Source organism: Salvelinus fontinalis, chromosome 35 (genome assembly GCF_029448725.1).
Source record: "Salvelinus fontinalis isolate EN_2023a chromosome 35, ASM2944872v1, whole genome shotgun sequence".
NCBI lineage: Eukaryota > Metazoa > Chordata > Actinopteri > Salmoniformes > Salmonidae > Salvelinus > Salvelinus fontinalis.
In genome coordinates this window covers 19,213,508-19,219,481 of record NC_074699.1, presented here as the reverse complement: position 1 = coordinate 19,219,481, position 5,974 = coordinate 19,213,508, and positions in this window count along the sequence as shown.

Sequence of the window (5,974 nt, the reverse complement as noted above, 5' to 3'; positions counted from 1 at the left end):
CCCAGTTTATGAACCAATTGGGTGCTTTCGAGATCAAGGTTTTGAGCTTCTAGCAAATAGAATAACTCGTTGCCATTTATGGACCAATGAACATAGGGAAGACAATATGGGCTATCTCCAATGAAATGACAAGAAGCGTCAAAGGAAGCTACAGAATAACGCAACGATTCAGCCAATGGCAAAATAGAATACAGTCAGCAGGAATATATATTGTATCACAACACACGTGTGCAGTAAACTCCAATATTTTTGCTGGACTTGTCTGTGGAACTCTTCTAATGGACCAAGTCAAGAATGTGTGTTGCAATGCATAGAAGTGTAGCCTATTTATCTCAGGAAGATAAAACATCCAACGTGGTATGCCAGGTTAACCAGATAGCAAACAATCAACACAAAGAAGTCTGTCTGTTAATGACTTTATAGGCCGATCTTATTAGAAATAGTTAGTTACAGTAATTACCTAATAATTACTGTTCTATTTATTTAGGAATAACGATATGCTACTCTGTAACAATTTGGTGAATATGCAATTATATTGTATATTCTTGGAAAACAGAATTACAATGCACCAAAGCATTGTTGTTCAATATAGTTACAATGTATAGTTACAAAAATATGTAGTTACAAAGCAAATATCAACAGAAAATAACGAACTATCTAATCTAATAAAGAACCATCACTGCCTGTGTCTAAATCAAATCTGTTGTCATACCAACAGCCTAATTGAAATATGAGCCACAAACAGTACATTCTTACCACATCACATTCTAAGACAAGGACATACAAGTCAAATATCTATCAGATGAAAATGTTACCAAAAACAGAGAAACATTGCATTTTCAAAGATCTGGCATGGTTTTATAACATGTTGATGAGTGGGGATTCTTAACTTTAGGGCTATTTCATGTTTCCACCACAGATGGGCAGCAGAGTATAACGTATAGATGTGAAGTGTGTGGCCAGTTGTCATTTCACATTTACACACATATATGGCTGGCTACAGTATGTCTCCTTAAACAACTACGCTATTTGCAGATATAGGCTATTCAAATGCAATAGAGATGTTTCATGTTCCCTTAGGATGGTTTCAGATGCATTGCAATATGATTATTTCTGAGGCTTGCTGAGATTTCTGTTAAAGAAAAGCTTACATACTCTATTTTAATTTACATAATAGGAGATTGTGTTAGGCAGATCTCAGGTAGTACAGTAGACTTCTTGTATGGTAATCCCCAAATATGTCTCAATTTCAGACGGACTGGGCCAGAATTAGCCTGACTATTGGAGATGGGCAGGTCAGTGGTACTTGTGAAATTGTTAATAAATAACAGATTTGGTTTGGCATATCCACTGACATCCACAGATTCTCCTTTTGATCTCTGCACTGTGGAATATGATGACATATTAAGCTGCACCTGGAGATCAGTTCAAAGTGTATCAGCTGTTTGGAAAAGGTGCTTGTGTCCCAGCTTGACTTGACGCCTCCTGCATCACTGAAGCATTTATTTTCATTCGCCCCATGTGAACCCTGTCCCTGCATACCCCTCAGCTCTCTCCCTGCCACACAAAGGGGGCAGGCATCTTGTCATCTCCTGCCCATAAGCAGAGCAGCTACAAAAGCTCTTCGCAACAGAGCCTTGCTGTTATCGCCCAACCTGCAGCTGCCACCCAGCCACATATTCAGCACAACATGGGCAAAAAGAAGAGATTGTGGAGAGGTTTACTCAGGCTGCCATTGCAATGAGGGCATGAAAAGCCCCTGTTTCCCTGCACTGCCCGCAATACGGTAAAGGGGACTTGCTGATCCCTCAGTTGCTGTTCCTGTCATTTGTGCTGCCTGATAGTCTCTCAGGGGATTTGTGTCCCATCCGTGATGATTCAGCATATGTCTCTCATGTCTCTGCAGAATGAGTCCAGACGCTCTTCGTCCCAAGAGGCTTAGGCAGACTGCAGTGGATGAACTAATGTACCTTTTCAAGAATTAAGCGCTGTGGTGGTATCATAATGCATCCTGTGTTTAAACCAGCTTTTCGGTGCTCTTTCCCATCTCCCTTCCCCTCTCTGCTCAGGGTAGCTGGAAGGGAGGTGGAGGAGTGTGAACTACTGTATGTGTAGTGTGTCACACAGTTTAGCCTGGCGATGTGAAGCAGCAGAGCGGCAGGACGGGCATAGAGAGACAGCTGCGTCCAGCCAGGTCATGCAGACAGAGAAGGTTTAGGGGAGGTAGTCAGATTTCTACACCCCTTACTTGACTCACATCTCAGTGTGTTTTTGTTCCTTGACAGACACAGCCCATAGTAATATCGTATCACGCACAAAGCTTTTTGTATGTGAACAAACCCAGATGAAAACATAATGCTAGATATGAGTGGTCCACTGCAATGACCACTCTGGCCATGTGAATGGTGAAGCTGTGTGGGGTTGTATGGCATAGGTCATGACCTGCACTGTAAAGACCTGCCCCTAATAACGGCCACCTAGATTGCACTTTTTTATTTTATTTTCTCCCAAGCAGCTTGTGTAGGAAGTGATTATGAAAGGAAACTGCTTGACAAAACAAAAGGTTCCATTGCCAGACCTGTCACGTGCCAGTGAGCGCAACCTTCTGATAGGCTGTTTCTATTTTCTATCAATCAAACCTTTCACCTTCTTGTGATGGAGGGGTCTGGTGAGGTGAATTCCCTCTCCAGTTGCATGCCTGTGCATTTCTCCTCCAGACCTCAATAAAGGAAGAGTGTGGGAGGGTATTTAGCAAATCCTGGGAATCTTAGACATTCTCTGTTATACAAGATTTATGTTATGACTTAGGAGCTTGTCATGTTATCCATCCACTAACTAAATGTTGGTGTTATAATGAACGTAACATTCAAATTGCAGATTGTGTTTACTGTTTGTTATTAAGTCCGGGTTTCACAGCTTGCACAGGTGATTTGTGCTCATCATGCATGACTGGTCTGCTGGAAAACCGGCTCACATTGAGCGCTGCTTTCTGTGCCAGTGAACTCACACTCCTGAACTATGACTGTAATGTGAGAAACACTAATTTAATCAAATATATACTGTGTGCTTGTTGTTCCACATAGAACAGTAGGGTGAGGGAGGATTGGGTTGTATTTCACACAAAAAAAATAATTTGGAGTAAATGGGCCAGTCTGTTGTAGGGCCCAGATGTTGGATCAACCATATTAAAAGTGCAGTGAGTAACAGGAGGCAGCAGGATCAGGTGCAAAATAGTATCCAGTTTATTCACAGTGAAAATGTTGTACAGCTGAAAGACGAAATCCAATGGATATTTACATAGGTCTAGAAAGCTATTTACAAAATAAACATATTTCAAATACTGTCAAAACACTGAATGAATCAGCCTTACCCCAAGCCAACTATAGCAGATTGGAGTATACCAGCCTATTGACCCTCAGCTTCCCCACAACTCACATACCTGAGCTAAAACAGAACTGAAGTACACCTGAAAACAGGTATCTTTTCACAAATGGCCTCTCTCATATGGACCATACCATTAACCATGTATACTCTTAACCAAAAACATTAATTACATTATGCAACAGGTATCTTCAATGTATCCACATTTAAATAGAAAACTTGTAACATTCTAGGAGTAAACTCAAAGTGGGAACACTTTTAATAAATGAATATACATTTCATAGTACTGCATGACAATAGGCAGCAAGGTAGGACTATTACTAGTAGCACCTGTCAGAGTCCAAAACATGTACGCTTATGCACAGCAGTGTTCTATAATATTGGACTGTTGGCTTTTATACTTCTCAAATTCTCAGCGTGGCTCAAACAATTATGAACACATTGTGAACACATTCAAATGAAAAGCGGACGTGTACAGTATGTGGAGCAGCGTTGGTTGGTCATTTTGGCGAGGATTTTGATCGAGCCGCATAGCTTTCAGAAATGAAAACTTATTCAAACACCATTTTACCACTATTATAATTGTCTTTGATTTGTCTAGAAACAATATCTGATAGTGGTTGCGATCGTTCTATTCAGGAATTTATACAGTTTGGTTATTTTTCCCAGACAACCGTAGACACATGTAACTTCCATCATGTCATTTAACATCCAATTTAGTTGAAAATAAAATATCATACAATTTATTTATAACACATTTCTTATACATTTGTACATAACTTGTATTGAATATTCTTTTAAGTGATTTTTAAGGTTTTCCTAATATGAATAATTCAACACGACGCCTGAATGTATAAACTTACCTGGTGACAGCTGAAAATGTATTTACCATGAAAAATAATATATTTCCACCCAAACTTTTTGTGAGATCATGATAACAACCATATGATTTCCCTATCTAAAATAAATAATTCAAAATAAATTATACATAATATACTCATTTACCTGAAAAATATGGGTTGTGGTGGAAATGACAAGGTGTGGTGGAAATGACATGTATGTAAAAAAAAACTTATGAAAACATTATTTGATTGCAAACATTTTGAACAACAACCATTGTTAAACATTTCATTAATATAAGACAAAGTCCGGTTCCAAAACACTGGAACTAGCACCTTTTCAACATGAGAACAATGTTTTGGCTACACTTAGATGCAGCAACTACAAATTCTAGCACACATATTGAAGGAAGAGTTAATTGAGAGCTACACATGTTTTATTTAATGTATGATTTTATATCCTGCTTTGTATGTACTGTATAGTGAGTATCCAAGGGTATCTAGAAAGAGAGCTAAGTTGCTCCCAGACAAATGCATCCAGCTCCATGTGCCTTTTGGTCACTGGATGGGGCTCAGGGACAAGTCCAAGCGCATGCTGTGGTCTGTACCATACGATGTCGTCTCTCATCTGCCAACAAAACAAAACGGTTGGGGCCAAAGCGACAAGAGCACCACTCTCTGCGTGAACGTCTTGCACGATGCCAGGGTAAACGTCCTGATCATACCACACTACTTTCCGATCAATGCTTCACTTTTTATTTTATTTTACAATGTATTTCACCTTTATTTAACCAGGTAGGCTAGTTAGATCTTAGATCTTCAATGGGCTGGACGGCGCTGTGAGATGTGTTGGATTTTCCATCTTGGTCTGCTTCTGTTTTTTCAACTAGAATCAGTCTGTGGACTGAAACAGTTGCAGTGATGTGGAAAGGAACAGAAGTATCCTCCAAGTTATCTCTCCTGGACTGTCGGTGACGATCTGGAAACACAGGAAATTCTAAAAGTTATGCACATTCGAAATATGTAATGATTGCATAGTCTAGTGATAATATGTTTGTATTACAAATGTGAGATTTGATATAAAATAACCCACAAATATTACCTGGTATATCTTCATTGTCCCATGCATTTTCTCCAGGTGATCTGGTAGGAGGGCCTCCATGCTCGCTATCTCCTCCTCTGAGATATATAACTGCTTGATAGCTGACTGATCTTTTGGCAGTTCCTCAAATACACTTCTTCCATTTGGGAGGTCCTTGCCTTGTGCCACAATTCCATTTGCTCTTCGTTTCACAGCTGTTCCTACCTCATCAGCTTGGCCTTTTCCATGTCCGGCTTCTAGGAAATTCCATGTGACTCTAACTTTTTTTTAAACATTTAACCTTTATTTAACTAGGCAAGTCATTTTAAAACAAATTCTTATTTACAATGGCGGCCTACTCTTGAGAAGCCCATTTCAAAGGGAAAAGGGTGGAGAGATAGTACATTTTTTTTAGACCTATACTGGGTTGAAGGCCCATCACTCACAAAGTGTACAGCAGTAGCCGATGGGCAGAGCTCAAGGAAGTAGGTCAGTGTTTTTGAGAGATGGGCCCAGATAGCAGAGGGGTCATGCCGCATAGAAGAGCTCAGTGTGCAAAGTGAAACTGTATCATTTGTGGTGTATCCAACACAGGTGTGGAGAATCTGCTTGTGAGAATTACATCTACCATCTTCACTGGTGTATTTATACAGGTAGTTCTCTGCAAAGTCTA